General features: G+C 41.3%; 1 long non-coding RNA gene across 1 annotated transcript in view; it reads left to right on the top strand.

The window, feature by feature from the left end:
- Positions 1-4,337: 4,337 nt before the first annotated feature.
- LOC118685237 (uncharacterized) overlaps positions 4,338-16,460 on the top strand; it is a 38,032-nt gene continuing 25,909 nt past the window's right edge. The window contains exon 1 of the long non-coding RNA XR_004979947.2: positions 4,338-4,449. This is a non-coding gene — a long non-coding RNA (uncharacterized LOC118685237). The remainder of the gene's footprint in view (positions 4,450-16,460) is intronic.

Here is a 16,460-nt window from a genome sequence, read left to right on the forward strand (position 1 = left end):
CTTTTCTTCATTGCATAGCTATATTAGCTTTGTGATGTCACAAGTATCAAAATAAAACACTTACATTCTTCTCTTTATTGGTTAAAGTTTATCTGTGGTTGTAAATCCACAGAATTCAATTAGATCACACCAGACAGCAATTTGATTCTATTTGTTTAGGTTCTGAGGTGAAAAAATTTACTGATGGCTCTAATTCCCCTATTCTAGAGTTAGTTATCAAATTCACTTAAATGATATTCTGCCTTCAGTGTCATGAGAGCTATTGCCAAAAGTAGAGGTAAAGGAGTGATTTTCCTCTCTGTGTTATATATTCACGGCATTACCTGAGAATGCATCATGATATAAGTGCTCAGCTTTTGCTTGGCCCCCATCTGAACTAGGTTCTCTCTTAAGACTGATAAGTCTCTGCATATGCTTCATCCAATTTCATATTTGATAGGTCAGGCCATTTATCCATTGTTTTAGGTTTTACAACCCACCTAATGCCTTGCTGTATAGGTCAGTGAGATTTTGCTGATTTTCACCTGCAAAGTGTGGCTCTTCTCTGGCAGACTTTACATTCATTCACAGCTTCAGTTGGACATGAGGATTTGCTGGGTGGTCAGTGGGTGATGTGGCCTTCTAGAGCTTCAGGCTGAGCTGGCTAGGCTCCAGGAAAGGTCTTTGCAGCAGTGGGAAGCAGAACGGGTTGCAAGTGCTGGTTATGAAAATACATTTAATTAATATGCCCATGTGCAACAAAGGAGAGTCAAAGCATTCCACCAAAGCCTGTAAACAGGTTTTCTCACTGGTTCTTTTGGGATGAAAGGTACTACAGAAATGTAAGATGTTATTGCAATGGTACTATCCATATGGCTTGGTGTGGCTTGGCATTGTTTAGTATGACAATACAAGTTTGCTTAACCTGGTCAAGTCATGCCTGTTCTGGAGCTTTTATGGGGAGTCTGGGGAGGTGATGAGAAATGCTAGCTCTAGTCATCTGTAGTTTCCTGCCTCCAAATGAAATGGACATGAGATATATGATTTTATCAATATAAATCTGCAGTACCACAACTAAATAAGCTAAAATAGTCTGTACTACTACAAAACTACTGAAATTTCAATGAATTCCATGGATTCATTCCAGATTTAATGTCACTAGGAAAATAATCTGTCCTAATTGTTATTCACTGACTCAAAGGGTCAAAAGTCCACTTTGTCCATGGGAATCTGCATTTCCAGATACAGTTGTGCTACTAAGCCAGCTGTACAGATGTTAACACTGCAGTGGTGTAACTGTGAAAGATGAGCTTTATTAAGCCAGAGCACTCCAGAACACTGCTTCTGGAAGATGTCATTATAACATATTGCATCCCTTGGACAATTATGTCTCTTTTGACCTAGATCTTAGGTGTCCAGGAAAACATTTCTGCAGAGTTCAGCTTGGATCTGCTTTCCCCCACAGCCAGTCTTTAATTGACCAAAGTTTCCTGAGCTCATTTCAATGAATATTGAGTGGATATGTCAGAGAGTTTGTTTCTGAGCCCTCAGAGATCTCATTTGCTCTGGCATCTCTAGTCTCCATCAATTTTACTTTGTCTAGGCTGGAACATATTTGTACCCATCCTTTCACCTTTTTGTACATAAATAGAGGGTAATGGCTGAAGAATGAAACAAAATTCCAGGAGAAACATTACATATTCTGTTTATCCATTTCCTTTTTACATGCCCATTATTTAATTATCATTCAGCTTTTTCTCCAGAAGAAACTTGAGTAAAGACTGATTTAACACTGAGCTAGAAGCTCAGAAAATTGGGCAGCACTAAATGCTTTTTTATTTTCTTTTACATGTAACGTTGCTGTATAGTGTTGGTACCAAGGAAAACTAAAGTGAGAAATTGAATAGAGAGATTGGAGCAATGTGGCAGTCAGGTTCTTCAGTACATTCCAACACTATTATGGACCCCAGCCCAATCCCAGAAAAGCATCTCCTTTATTAGTTTCTAGGTATCTGTCATTTTCTGCTATTTGTGTTACTGCTGATTGTTATCTCAAGTTCTTTTCAGGCAAAAATGAAGGGAGAAAAGGAGAATAATAGAAAAGGAAGGCAGAAGTGGCCTCAGTGTCTTTTTCAGCATCTTCAGACCTATGCCTAGAATAGCCTGCCTTTCCAGATTTTCTCCCAGGCTGCACATTTTCTACACTTCCTCATGCCCATATGTCCAAGGGAAATGCTTCACATAAGAAAGGAGTTTCTCAAAATGAACAAGGGAGCCCCAGGAGGTTTTTTAATTCAAACACCCAAAAGTGTAACGGTGCCCTAAAGAATGAAATGAACTTTGGAAGTTTCTGAACACTCTTGCTTTCTCTCCAGGTGCCCTAGACTGGGAGAGACTCTTTCTTCCATGTATCCTTTTTCCTTCCATGAGAAGAAGAAACCTACATCACCTGCCTGCAAAACTCTCAGATCACTAACTAGGTGGATCTGTGCATTTTCAACCTGCAATAGCTTGCTGCTTTGTTGTTTCTTTAGTCCTTGCTCATAGGGTGATGTCAAAAATGTCATTCCTTATGAAGGAGGAAAGGACAATGTCAGTGTGTGATGTGTAGGGACTGTGACAGGGAGAGAGGCCATAGATATAGGTCTAATGTCACTAATAATACATGAGGCAGCATAATGGGAGGTCTCTGGAGAGGAAGGTAGCACTTAAGAGATTCGGGACATGTGGAATTCAGTCCTCCTTTGGGGGTTAATTATACCATTTGGCCCAATATATCTTGCTATTTCACCTTCTTTCGTATATTAGATTTCAAACATTTAACCTTGCAATTAAAGAGCTTCTGTGTCTGTTCTTACATGGTCCCACTTAATAAATTTAGACTTGGGTGGGTCAGCTTGAAGTTTCTGCCTCTGAGTCTTGCAGAGATATTGGGTTTATTGCCAAAGGAACCTTTCCAGCTAAGGCACAGACTGAAGAATATCAGTACTGACCCTGATAGTACAAATTTTAGATTATTCTGGTTCTTGGTTTAATATTACTTAAAGTTGTCATTATCTTAGCCCCCAACGACTTCATTGGGAGTGCAGACTGAGCACTGCACCTGAGATACACAGCACCTTACATGTCAAGTAACAATTAGACATTTGGGGGTACTGTCATTGTAAAAGAGAAGAAGAAATTCCAGTAGGCCCTATGCCAGCCAGACCCCCTTCCTACCCATCACACAGGGAAAGCTGCTGGAGGGAACACAAAGATGGTAGAACAGTGTCTTTTGTGTCCTTTTCTTGAGAGGAGACTCCAAGAGCCCAAGCACTCATTGTCTAAGCGCTGTACAAATATTGGTAACTAATTTGCATTCTATTCTGGTCTGAAAAAGCAAACAAATAATTTTGTCTGTACACTGAGGCTCTTTCCCTACCTGGTTATAGTAAATGAAAGTTTGAGTCAAGATCATTCAATGTTCTTTAAATTAGAGTGAAAATATGGATGTCACATTTGTGATTGAATTGGCATGTGAAATTTGTGATTGTGTTTACGTCAGTAGGATTATATTAAAGTACAGGGTTTATTTTTACACTACTTCAGGTTTCTCACAGGGTGGGCCTTTGGCAGAGAGTTGTCAAGACAGTCAGAAAGATGGTTTTGGGATCTTCTGCTGCAATGACAGTGAGACAGCCAACATGATCCATGGTCTCCTGGTACCTCCTTGAGCCAGCTGATACTGAACACCCATGCTCCACTGCAGTGTTGGTGCTTTCCTGGTTACCACTTTTCCCTCTTCAGTACTCTTGCCTCCCAGCACTATTTCTAGTTCACTATGCACACCCCCAGCAGGGTTCAGCCCTGACCCTAAGTTCCTTTGAGAGTTTCCTGGCATTTTTCCTGGAGTACTATGGGAGCCTGGGTGTGAAAAATGCCTATTCCAAAGAGCTGAAAAGCCAGAGGGCAGTGTTCCTCCTTTCTCTTACTACACCAAACTCGGCTCCACCAGGCACAACTTTGCTTCAGGTCTTTCATTTTGTTCAGTGAGACTCAAGCTTCAGCAATTGTATTCCATTGAAATCAATGTCAGGCACTCAAAGGCAGCTCTAACATTTGGCATCTGAGCAGGAACTCCCCGATTTACATGGGGAAAGCACTGGGTAGCATCCAGCTTGGAGCTCTGCTTGCTGCACAACAAACAAACACGGGCTTATTTAGCTTTCCGTAGCCTTGGAGGCAGGCGCTTATCGCCAGATGCAGCTCCTATGGTGTCGCACTAGCCTTGGAGAAAGCTCTCAACAAATCATGAGGTTCTTGTTTGCAAGACTTCTGCTGCCTTTATATCTCTGTGCTGTGTTCAGAGATATTCCATGGGCGGAATAACAATGGCTCCAGTGGCATTTGTGGGTCTCCTTGATGGCTGAGCAGGGCAGCTGGTGCTCCCAGTGGGCTGAGCTGTGTTTCTCTGGGTAAATCTCTGAGAAGGTAAGGGCCCAGGGTAATAAAAGAGGAGGGTAAGGGATTTTGTTTTGTACCTGGGATGGGTCATGGGTATGAAAAACAGGTTTTGCTTTTTATTTAGCAGCCCTCACCTCTGGGGTCACAGTGTCATTCCTTGTTTCTTCACATGGCTCCCACACTGGTTAGGAGGTCATTCCCACAATCCCTACTAGTAGGTGAAAATGTCAAAGATTAAATTTCAAGTGCTCTGTGTTCAGCACTATGGCTGCTTCCTCTGAAGCAGAGCAACTCTCACATGCTGATGCTGCTCATTGGAAGCCCTTTACAGAGCTGATCCTTGCAATAACCCGGGCTTGCTTCCTTCAAGCTTAATTTGACCATGTGTCAGCACCAGACACAGCTCAGCTTTTACAGTCAGTCTTTGTCAGAGAGGGCTCTGGCACGAGGAACTCACCCCACCATCACTCCTCTGCTAAATCTATCTAAACCACATTTTCTACACTGTGCTTTGAAACAAAACCATTGTAACCACATATTTATTCCCTTCTGACATCTCCATGGCTTTGCCTCTCAGGAACTCAGCACTCTTTATTTGAATTATAAGATGTTTTTAATACTGTGTTTGTATTGCGCTTTGAAGCCTTTCTATTGTTGTTCTGCAGCGCCCCAAGTGTTCCGGATGCAAAGTGCTATACGTAGAACTGGATTATTATTTGCTTAAGTAAACTTCAGAAAATAGGTTTAGAATCATAGAATCCTAGAATCATTCAGATGGGAAAAGAGCTTTAAGATCATTGAGTCTAGCCATTAACCCAGCACTGCCAAATGCACTACTAAGCCATGTCACTAAATGCCACATCTACGTGGCTTTTAAATACTTCCAGGAATGGCGACTCCAAGACATCCCTGGCGAGTCTGGTCCAAAGCTTGGTAACCTGTTCAGTGAAGAAATTTTTTCATTTCCAATCTGAACCTTCCCTAGTGCAATTTCAGGCCAGTTTCATCCTGTCACTTGTTACCTGGGACAAAAGGGTGCCCCCCTCCTTTCTACAATCTCCTGTCAGGTAGTTGTAAAAGCAGGAAGGTCACCCCTGAGCCTCCTTCTCTCCAGGCTAAACACCCCCAGCTCAAAGAGTAAGCCCTGAGTGTATGTACACACACCCATGCCAGAGTTCACATAAATAATCAGCATGTAAATACACACTCATACCACATATACCACACACACATGTACCACAAAATTGCATTGATGCACTTGAACGTCCAGAAGATGTCAAGGAATCATGCTGCAAAAGATCACCTCAAATTTCTCTGCCTCTGAGGCCTGAGGTAATGTTTGAATGCAAATCTGAGCTCATTCTTTGTGTTTCCTGATTTCTATAACAGCCTTTTTTTATTACTTTTATGCAGCTGCCTCAAACAGTGAAAATACTTCTCATTTCTGGCTTGCATAGCCTCTACTCACAACAGGCATGTGGAAAATCCTGTTAAACCTAGGGAGTTTTCTGTCCTTGTGAGAGAAAGCTGGGGGGAAATGTTCATTAGCTTGTGGCAGCAATAATTCAGAAGGCAAACCTAATCATGTTGGGAGGCACATTGGGCACTCCCTCATTTACTTTCCTCCTCCTTCCTATCTATTCCTGTGAGGCATGAAAAGCTACTAGCAGCCAAGTTGCAGAGGCCCATGAGTGAGGATGCACAAGGAAGGACACCAAAAGTACATTCCTTCCAGGCTGGACAAACAGGCAGACTCACTGAAGAAAAAGACTTCTTTACCATACTGGTGGTTGCTCATGTAATTACAATGATCCTGACACACAAAAAGACAAGTGCCTGAAGCCTCTGCCTTTCTACAAGCAGATGATGGCAGAAGCTTTTCAGTTCACTGGGGGGAGTGGAAAAAGAGAGAAAAAAGCCAGATTCTAATTCAATTTCATTTCTCTGCCCCTGGCCCATGGCTTTTGAGATATTTTGGAGATATTTTTTGGAGATATTTTCAGGTATACCATATTTCGCTTATTTTCTTTGAAATCCTTAAGTTATTTCTGTCTCCAATTTGACTAGGAATGAAAGCACAGGGTTCAGGTGATCAATAACAAAAGGAGCACAGTTTATCTTAAATTGCCAGGCCTTGTTCTTTGATTTTATTTTGCCTTGTCTTGTTTATTTTTAAAATAATAAGAAATCCAGTAGGATATAAAGATACCTTCCAAAGAGCTTAACATTATCCTTTACTGAATTTTCTGGGACCCTGGGCAGCAGGATAGAAAAAAAATCCTGTTCCATCCCTTTGTTCCAAAGCCTGGGTGATGGACAACAAATAGGAAGATTTCATTATTGTGCACTGACTAAGGGTCTCTTGTTTACCAAATTATTAAAGTTGAACTGAAAGAACTGTTAAGTTTCTTAATTTCTATAAACAGAAAATAAATTTTTACCATCTCTTCATGAGAACCAGATCATCCCCATCTTTTGGGGCTCTTTGCACCTTCATCATCCTCCTCATTCCTTCACATCTGCTATACTCTGTGTCCTGGCTTAGTTTGCTCTACTACTCTTCATTTGCAGCACCCAGCTCTGCTCTGGCATGCTTGGAAGTGCAAGTCCATTTTCCTTCCTTTGTTTTTGTAGACCCAGCTTCACAGCTGGATTTCCACCTGGCAGACCTCTCATCTTGTCTGGGACACTTCATCCCACATTAGAAAATTTTCCTCAGTTTCTGTTAAACAGTGTGTTCAACTTAGCTGGTTAATAATGGAGCTTGTGCCTCAATGCTTTTTTTTGTGGCTTTGTTTTAGTCACAGTTGGCCACACAGTGAGATCTCCCAGTGTTCTATTACTCTGTGACACTCCATCTAGGGATGTAAAAAAGGATGAAGACTGGCTCTCAGGGAGAGTTTTTAGTTGCTGAAATGGCTTCAACTTTGGATGTCAGCAGTGACAGACATTAGGTGAACCAGCAACCCAAATTCTTCACCATAAGAGGCACAGCAACAGCATTCTAAATCCAATCAAAATGATAATTGTTTTTCATAATTTATTTTCTTTGCACACTTTAAACTCTCGTTATCCTCGCTAGAAGTCTCTGTGGAGCCACATCTTTGCCTTTTAACAATGCCTAAGTCCATGGCTACAAGCACCCCTCTCCAAACATCCTTTTGTAGCTCAGCACCTGGAGCTGAGGATTCATCAGCAAATAGGTAGTGGAGCTAAAAATGACCCCAAGGAGGATCTGAACTAAATCTTTCAAAGCGCTCAGATCACAGTGCTTTAATTAGCTAACAGACAGCTAAGCACTCTGGAACCTGCAGCTTGCTGCCCTTGTGGGCTGAGAGCTTTACACTAGAAGAAATTTGGGAGATTTTCATCTCTTCTCTCTCTTGCAAACTGCAAACTTTGCATTGGATTTTGAATGTGATGCTTGGTAATGTAGCAACAGTACAGCATTTAAAAAAAAAAGAAAGGAGACAGAGAGAAAAGAGAAAAAAAAACCCCTCTCAGACTCCAGAGAAGAATAGCTCCTGCCATTTCCCTTTTGTATCCGCTGCCGAGGTATTTGAAAAGAGCAGGAGATAAGTAACCTCATGACTACTGCAGATTAGCAGGCTCTGAGGCACCGAACGCGATTGCTGTTGCTGGGAGTATAATGGCTATTGAAATTCACATTTATACAGACATTTTCATGGTGGCACTGCAAAAAGCATGGTGTACAGGAGGCTACAGACTATAAATGCTGAGGCCATGCAAAATAGGACAAGGCACAAAATCATTGGGAAGCATTCAGTGGGAAGCAGCAGGGCACTGACCAGTTCCTGCCGTGCAAGAGACCCTCTCCAGCTTCAGATTATGGATCTTCCTCAGAGACAAAGAATACACTATAGCTTGGAAAATTACTGTCAGAGGCTTTCTATAGGGAAGGGAACACAAGTCCCTGACCTGCAACGCTGAATGACAAACTGCCACGAGGCTCCTGCTGTCCTGCCAGGCTCTCCAAGGCAGATCATAGGCATGGAGGAACTTCTGCCAGGGAAGCTCTGGAGGACAAAGGTACAACAGATGTTTTGGGTTATCTTGTAGCCTCTGTTTTTGTTTGTAGTTTGTTTTGTAGAGCTCACTGAACTGGGTGGGATGGGGCTTTATGCAAGAGGTGGTATGGCCTGTCACTGTTGCAGAGGCAACCTCATGTTGTGTGCTTGTCCTTGACACAAGGGCTACAGCGTGCCAGGTCATCCTTTTCCAAGGTGTGTACATCAGAAAGTGCACACAGTTTGCTTAAGGCTGCTTAAAGCAACACTGACTTTTGCTTTCCTTGCTTTAACACTGAAATATGAGAGGCTCAAAATCAGCTGCATTGGGATTGCACCAGGACAATGACACTGTTCATTCTAACCCATGATCTGTGATGCAAATCGTGAAGCATTCTGCACGTGAGTGAATTCAGCTCTCTCAATCTCCTCAGCTCCTCAGTAAGGTCAGTACTATTGTTCCCATACTAGGCTGGAGAGATGAATGTACTGAGAAGGAAAGTGTTTTTTCCACCACCACCTAGAATAAATACCAAGGACAGACTTGGGAAAATAAGACAGACAAATTTTCTCCAAGTCTCCTGGTCTGATGCATATGTATGCAATTTCCCAATAAAGACACAAGTAATTTCTTTTTGTATTTCCTCATACTCTACAACATCCATACCCACAGCCTCTGAGCACCTTTCAAGCATTTGCAGTGTTATCCTTCTAGCATCCCTGTGAAGGAAACGCTAGAGTGCCTCATTTTACACTTAGCAAGTAATTCAGGGTTTTAAGGTATGTCTCATGCCTTTGGTTTGAAGAAATATGAAATTATATGGAAAGCTGAACTGGTAATAAGCAATGTTTGCATAAATTCCAGAAGAAAGCACTTTAATAACATGTTTTCTGATATTTAGTTGCAAAAACCTTAATTCCTCGTCTGTCTGTCTCTGATGGAAGAGTGGGGCAAGCTCTTAACCAAATTTTCATGTATGCACCTCTCCAGGGAGTAGAATTGGCACATAGTCATTAGATGTAAGTTATATATCCACACATTTCTCTCCAGCTGCTCTTGTTACTGAGGAGAAAGCTGATGTGTTGATTTTCATCTCTTATGTACTTTTGATTAACTGATCCCCCAAGGGAAAGAGGGATTAAAAACCACACTTGCAGGTTCCAAAGGATATGTCCTCGACAGAGCTGTTCCTCCTGCTCCTTCCGATCCTGTAGCTTTCCATCTCTTATGTACAGGGAGGTTTCCAAACAAGGTGAGCCATTCCAACTGGTGTGATGGTTTTGTGTTACACCTATTCCGTCAGAAAAATGAGTTGTCTGCATAGTGTGGGCTGCTTGATGCTATAATAGTAGGGCCTGTGGGTCATGGTTGAGCAGCACTGGCAGAGATGGGGCTAGCACTGGAATACCAATGTGATCTGGTGGTCAGAAGTGAAGAAGCTGGTAGATTTTGGTCTGTGACAGGTTTTGATGCCAAATACCTTTGTGAAAGAGGTATGATCTTATTCCAGTGGAGCCAATTCATTGTGTCACTGTTTCTTCTAGCATTGCTAAAATTTAGCACCAAACTAATAAGGGTTAAAAATAACTCCACAGCTGTGTCTATTACTCTCTCTAAGTAAATGTTTACTTTCTTTGTATCTGTGTTAGTGGCACTGGCCAAGCCAGCATTCAGACAAAACAGAACTGAATGAGTTACTGCTTTAGCCCCTGGGTCACACATGGTCATGATGCAAGAAGCACATAACTTATTTTTACTGGAGGGAGAATGTGGAGAAGACCCCCAGGTCTACAAACAGAAGGAGCCAGTCCCATAACAGCTAAGGACACCAGGCTGTCTTATTAAGGTCAGGTCTGGTGTGTCATGTTGAACGTAATTATTCTACTGCTTATAATTTCAGTACATTTGAATCTGAATATAAAATGAGGCAATTTTCTTCCTGGGGATAAGAGAAATGTGTGCCTTTGCAGAACATGAGACACAATCACTCCCAGACTGGCCAGCTTCATTTCTTCCTGATGAGCCTCTGACTCCCCAGGGAATAAGCTGAAAACAGTATTTCCAACAGAGAGGGCAAGATACAAAGAAGAAAGTTTTTCTTCTGCTCTCAGGGGTGTTGTGCTTGGATGGTGGCCTGTTGCTAAGTGGCCCTACGGGAACGATTCCCAAAAGGATCATAGTTCTGTGTCTGGGGATTTCATTCTCTTTAGACTTCTTTCATCTCCTCATTCAAATCCCACTGCTGAGATTGACCCTGTAAGCTATTAGTTGCCTTCAGCTACCATTCTTTCCATTTTAAAAGCAAGGCTGATAGGAGCGTTAAAAAAAAAAAAAAGGCAAAAAAAAAAAAAAAAAGGGCTCTTCAGGCCTAGCAAATTTTATCATTAGGTAAGTGCAAAATACTCTTCTTTTTTTTTCCTCTTTTCTTTCTGGAGTGAATGAGATTGGATTCTTTGTTGCCTTGCACTTTACAGTGAAATTTATGCTCGTGCCAAATGCCTATAACATGCTGCCAAATCCAAAGAGTAGCATTTTGTATGTTCTTTGTTCAAGCATGAATGCCTTGTGCAAGGTGCAAAGCAAGACTAGCTCAGATGCTATAATAGTTCCAATCACAGAATGTTACTAGCAAATGCTTAAATATGGTAGCACATTTCCTTAGGTCTTCTGCCTCTTGTCTGAAGACACGATTACTGAGGCTGAGCACAATCCCCACATAACAAAACTGGCATAAAGATAGAAAGATACTAGGTATAAAATAGCATTTCCCATGACCTTGTTCATTTGCAACCTGCAAACAAAATTTAGTCTTTCAAAATCCAAGCCCAAGTAGGAACAATAGCAGTGCCAATTTGCACCCTTAATAATTTTTGGGTGTCTTGTGATCACCTCTAACTGCAGCACATAACGAACAACGAAGGATTCTGCACACACTCACAATTAAAACACTTGTGTGACCTCTGATCCATTTCAAACCTCAGAGAGAATGAAAGGCCTTTTATTATACATTGATACTGCACATTTGAGTTTTGTTTGGGTTTTTTTTTCTCTGAAATGGTTTCTAGTCCTGTAAAAAATTCTGGATGACCCTCCCTTCAGGATTGCTCTCACAGCAGCAAATGTTCTCTGTTATAGAGGTGTAGGGGCTTAGGCTCAGGTCATCAAGAAGACAGATATTCTTGGGGGATGACAGGAGGAAGTAACTGTGGAAGAACCCCTGACATGAGAGTATTTCCTGCCTCTGGAAGTGAGGTTGTTTCCTTCTGGTGTCCTCAGAAGAACATGTATATACTCTCTGTCAATTCAAATCCATAGGTCTTTGATGGCACAGGTTCCTGAATTGTTTGTTGTTGTGGGCTATCATCCTTAGGAAATGAGCATGATATATGTGATCACAGCATTTAGGAAGAAGGACCTTACCTGTATAAAGACATGGCTGGTGCTAAGAGTCCCCAGTGTTTCTTTTGGATGAACCCAGGCCAGCTCTGGTTAAGCCAGGCAGTGCTGAACATGACTTAGGGAGGTTGCACTCTGGTCTTTCTAGTTCTCCTTTCAGCTCCTTACAGGAGAGACAGGGAGAGACCTGTTCTGTGGGGAGGAGAAAAAAGGGAAGTTACATTCTGCTCCTTCTTGAAAAACAGAAGCTTTATAATTGAATTTGTCCAAACGAGAGCAAAGCCTAAATTTGACATCTACTTCTTAGGTTCCTGACAGGAACCATCTTCCTCCCATCTTTGCCTCTAAGCTCCTATGTTAACTTCAGAGCCACTTCTTCACCTTATCCACAGTGGAGGGACGTTCTAACTTGGCACTTTGTGAGAAGGTTTGAAGTCTCATCTCAGAGTATAAGGAAACTTCCTCAGGAAAAATTGCTGGACTAGGATCCTGTGATTCTGTAAGAACATGGTGTTTAATTATTGCTAAACATGTGAATAAGTAGTGATGAGATTCACTGAGAGCATCAGTACCTACCACAGCATCTTGCTGTGCTGGGCTCAGTCTGTAGCCTCCCAGGAGATCAGCTGGCATTTAATTTTGATCACTGAAGCGGCTGATCTTGCAACAGTGACTGACTTAGCTGATGTGTGTGAAAATGTTATTAAAATGGGAAAATGTCTCTCCAAATGGATTTTGCTTTGCCATTTAAAAATCCCATGTAAATGATGCACATAGGATTTAGAGTGGGAGAAATATCAGAGATAATAATAATAAACCTCTAATACAAACAGGTCAAGTTTCACTCAGTGGGATTAAGGCTCAGTCATGTCTCATTCAGGAGTGTAGTATTAAGCCGTCTTTCAAACATGACAAAGTTTATGTTTTCCCTGAGTTGTTTCCAAATGAGGAGGGAAATCTCAATTAATTTAAATTATTGCCTATTGTCAGTCCTGCCTCCATGGATTTTGGAGTCAAGCCTGATGCCATAACCTACAGCAGCAGTGATGGATGTAGGTTTGCCATTGACAAGGAAGCAATAAGTTCCAGAAAAAGGTGCCGAGCAGGGGAAGAGTTGCCTGAAGAAGGGGCACAAAGTGGAGTGGAGGACACACTGTCCCATTCTCTGGGAGTCATTGATGTTGCCATAGAAATGAATTTGAAAGAGTGGATTATTTTACCCTCAGGAAAACAGAAGTTTCTTTTTTCCTCTAACGCTGGCTGCTAGAAAATCATAGCTATACACAGAAAAGGACAAATCACCTTCCCTCTAGCTGCCTCTGGACAGAGCAGCTATCAAGCTGAATGTCTGTATCTCAAAATTGTGAGTTCTACCCCTTTTCTGGCAATTCTGTCCCTTGGCTTGGTAGATTGCACTGTTAGAAACTCTTTTTTTTAAATGATACTTCACATTTTATATCCATCTGAGCAGCTGAATCAGGGAACTCACCTGTAATGTATTGAAGATGAATGGCATGTGTGAATCCTCATTGTGTTGCAGTCAGATCCTCTGACTTGTTTAGCACGATACAGACATGTTGTTATATTTAGGTACCATTTACACTGCCCTTTTTCAACTCTGACCTTCAAATACATGCAAGAAGTTACTTTTTCCTCCTTATATGTCACTTAATAAAATTAAACTACAGCAGCTGCATTCATGTGCTGTAGTACCTGTGTTGTTGTCATGATCCCAGATATTGGGGGCTTTAGAGATGTACTGCTTTACCAGGATGGAATGTGACCATCCTTCATTTGTGCAAAGAAAGGTACCACCTAAACTCAGGATACCTCCACTCATTAACACTATAGAAATATCAAAACTTTCAGGGATTCCTTTTATTAACGAGCCATCAACATTTGTGATTTCAAATGAATTTGCTGGGATTGTCCTTGCTTGGGATAACTCTTCAATTTATGCAAAACACCTGTCTGAAATGTGTCTCCTGTCAAGAGATGTAGGCTCAAACTGCTGCTTTTCCCACAAACTGATTCCTCTGGTCCTTTGCTGTGATGTTTGCAAGCCCTTTGTTGTTTTGGGACATTGTTATCATTGTCCCTTCCATATTCTCCTGAGGGAAGCTGGAGGCCAGAGCTCCCAAGAGCAGAAATTTCTGCCCCCAGAAATTTCAGAAAAGGGAAAAATTTCATCCTTTACATTTTACCATTAATTTTAGCTGGTGTGCGATTTTTTTTTCAGACAGTGAATTTTAAATTTGCAATAGATTCTGCCTTTGAAAACCAGTGTTAGCAATTAATAAGGCACAGCAGCTAGGGATAGAGAAGCATATTAATCTATCTAGAAATCTATACAAAACCAGGGCAATTTTAGGTACTGAATTTTTCCAAAAACACCTTGTGAATGAACTGTAGATCACTTGAATTAATTAACAGGTTTTCAGACCCAATTTCAAATGGTGAATTAATTTCAGAAAAAAAACCCTAAAACCTGTGAACAGTTGTTTTGCAATGACTAAATAGATTATAAGAGAAACTTCATTTAAGAAATTATTTATATTAAAAAGACTTGCTCAAAAACTTGCTCAGCACCTGAGATTTGTGAGTTAACCCTTTTGATTCTAGTCCCATGCTCTCTCTCTCTCACACACACACACACACACGCACACACACACACACACACACACATTCTGTCTCTCTCTCTCTGGACAATTTAGCTCTTGCAACATCTTGTTATTAGCCATAATCATTAGTGCCACGGTCGTTTTGCTGTTCCCTTTCCTCCTCTCTCATCTTTCCTGGTTCTGCTTGTGCACTACAGTGATTCCTCTCTGCCTTGTAGAATTAATTTTAAACATGGAGACTTACATGCTTCAGTCTTTAGATGGCACCAAAACTGAATGCACTAATTAGGGAAGCTTTATGATTTCTATTATTTCCCACTCACAGAGAAGCCTGGTTTTTTTAGAGCCTGTGAATGTTCTGACTTGGCAAGGCTTTCTAGGAGTTCCACATATGCTGTCTGTAGTGTAAGGCCTTGTGTTGATTAAAGGGCACCATCTAAACAGAAGCAATTACACCAGCAGCTTTGAAGTGCAATGTATATTGGCAAAAACAGTACTGAATTGAGATGCAAGAGTCTGACAACAAAACATAATCAAATTCTTGAAATATAAAACTAAATGGTGAGGTTGTCTGATGTTGGTAGTGGTCCTTTCAATTCCTTCCTGCTCAAGCATATGAAGCAGTCAAATATTTTCTTTTCATCGCAGGGCATTATTACCTTTAAGGAGCTTGTTTATGTAGTGACTTCAATTTGTCTAGATGGTATTGACTGAAACAAAGCAATGCATGAAATTGCATTTCTAAAGAACCAGTGCAAAATGATATGAAATTAAAATAGATAGAGACATTAAGTGCTCCCCAAGGGCAATAACAGTGGTACTTAATGGTCAGAGACAAAACTAGGAGTTATTTACTATGTAAATCCTTATAGACAGACAGACTTCTGATAACTGGGGCTGTGGTGAAGGAAGGTCTGAAACTGTTGCTTTCTTTCAGCCCTAATGCTGGGGTGGTCACAGCCCACTCAAAGTGATCCCTCCTGGTCTCCAGCCCTTCCCATATTCCAATGGTTTTTGCTTAACTGGTTGCTGCTTTCAGAGCACCTGTCAAAGCACAGTCACAAGGCCAGAGTCCTGGAAAGCTGAATGGGTAAGAAAAATTAGCCAGGGTCATTTTTCTTGAATTTAAATTGAATTATGTATTTACATTGAATTATGTCTCTTATTTCTTTACTTATATTGCACTTCCAAGAAGCATACTTCTATGGCTTAAGAGCAAGTGGCCCAGAAGATTTGAATTTTAACAAGTGTGAACTGTACTGCTAAATACTGAAATCTCAGACTTGAGAGGTTGGTTCAAAGATTACTCAAAGAAAAACTGCACTATGTGCAAGTATGTTGTCCTGTCTATTCACTCTGTTTGGATCAACTTTTTTTTTTAATATTCTAAATACACAAGTAGTAACAAAAAAAAGTAGAGGACAGCCAATCCAACAAGTCTGCTTAGTATTGGCTGAGCCAACAGCAAGGTTTTTATCTTAGGTGTTAGTAAATTTGACAAATATTCTACATGTGCATTGAAACTTCTTAGAAACATCTCAGCTTCCCCTGACTGTTCAAGGGTCTGCTGCAATCTCCTTTCCTTCAACGAGAAAGGTCTGAGGGACCACCATGGTCACAAAAGCAAATGGTGACAAGGTTTGTGAAGTGAGGAGCTCACCCAGGAGCTACAGGGAACCTCTGACCTCTGTTAACCACACTCAGACTAGCAAGTGGCAACCTGAGTTTTAGAAAAAGGGATTTTCTGAAGGGTTCAGTCTGTTTCATGTGCCTGATTGCTCACACAAGCATCAGCATTCACCCCAATGAGATCTCTTTCAGCAGTGGCTCGGCACTCAGAGCACAGTTTTGATGTGTCCACTTTGGCACTGAAGATGGCACGACCTGGTTGTTGTTCCTCTGACCTGGATTGCTCATTGCTGCTCATTTCTGCCTGTACCCTCTGTGACTGCCCCCTTGAGTGTACTGTGGACATGGATCTCTCAGTAAAGT

The sequence above is a fragment of the Molothrus ater genome, chromosome 3, assembly GCF_012460135.2.
Source record: "Molothrus ater isolate BHLD 08-10-18 breed brown headed cowbird chromosome 3, BPBGC_Mater_1.1, whole genome shotgun sequence".
NCBI lineage: Eukaryota > Metazoa > Chordata > Aves > Passeriformes > Icteridae > Molothrus > Molothrus ater.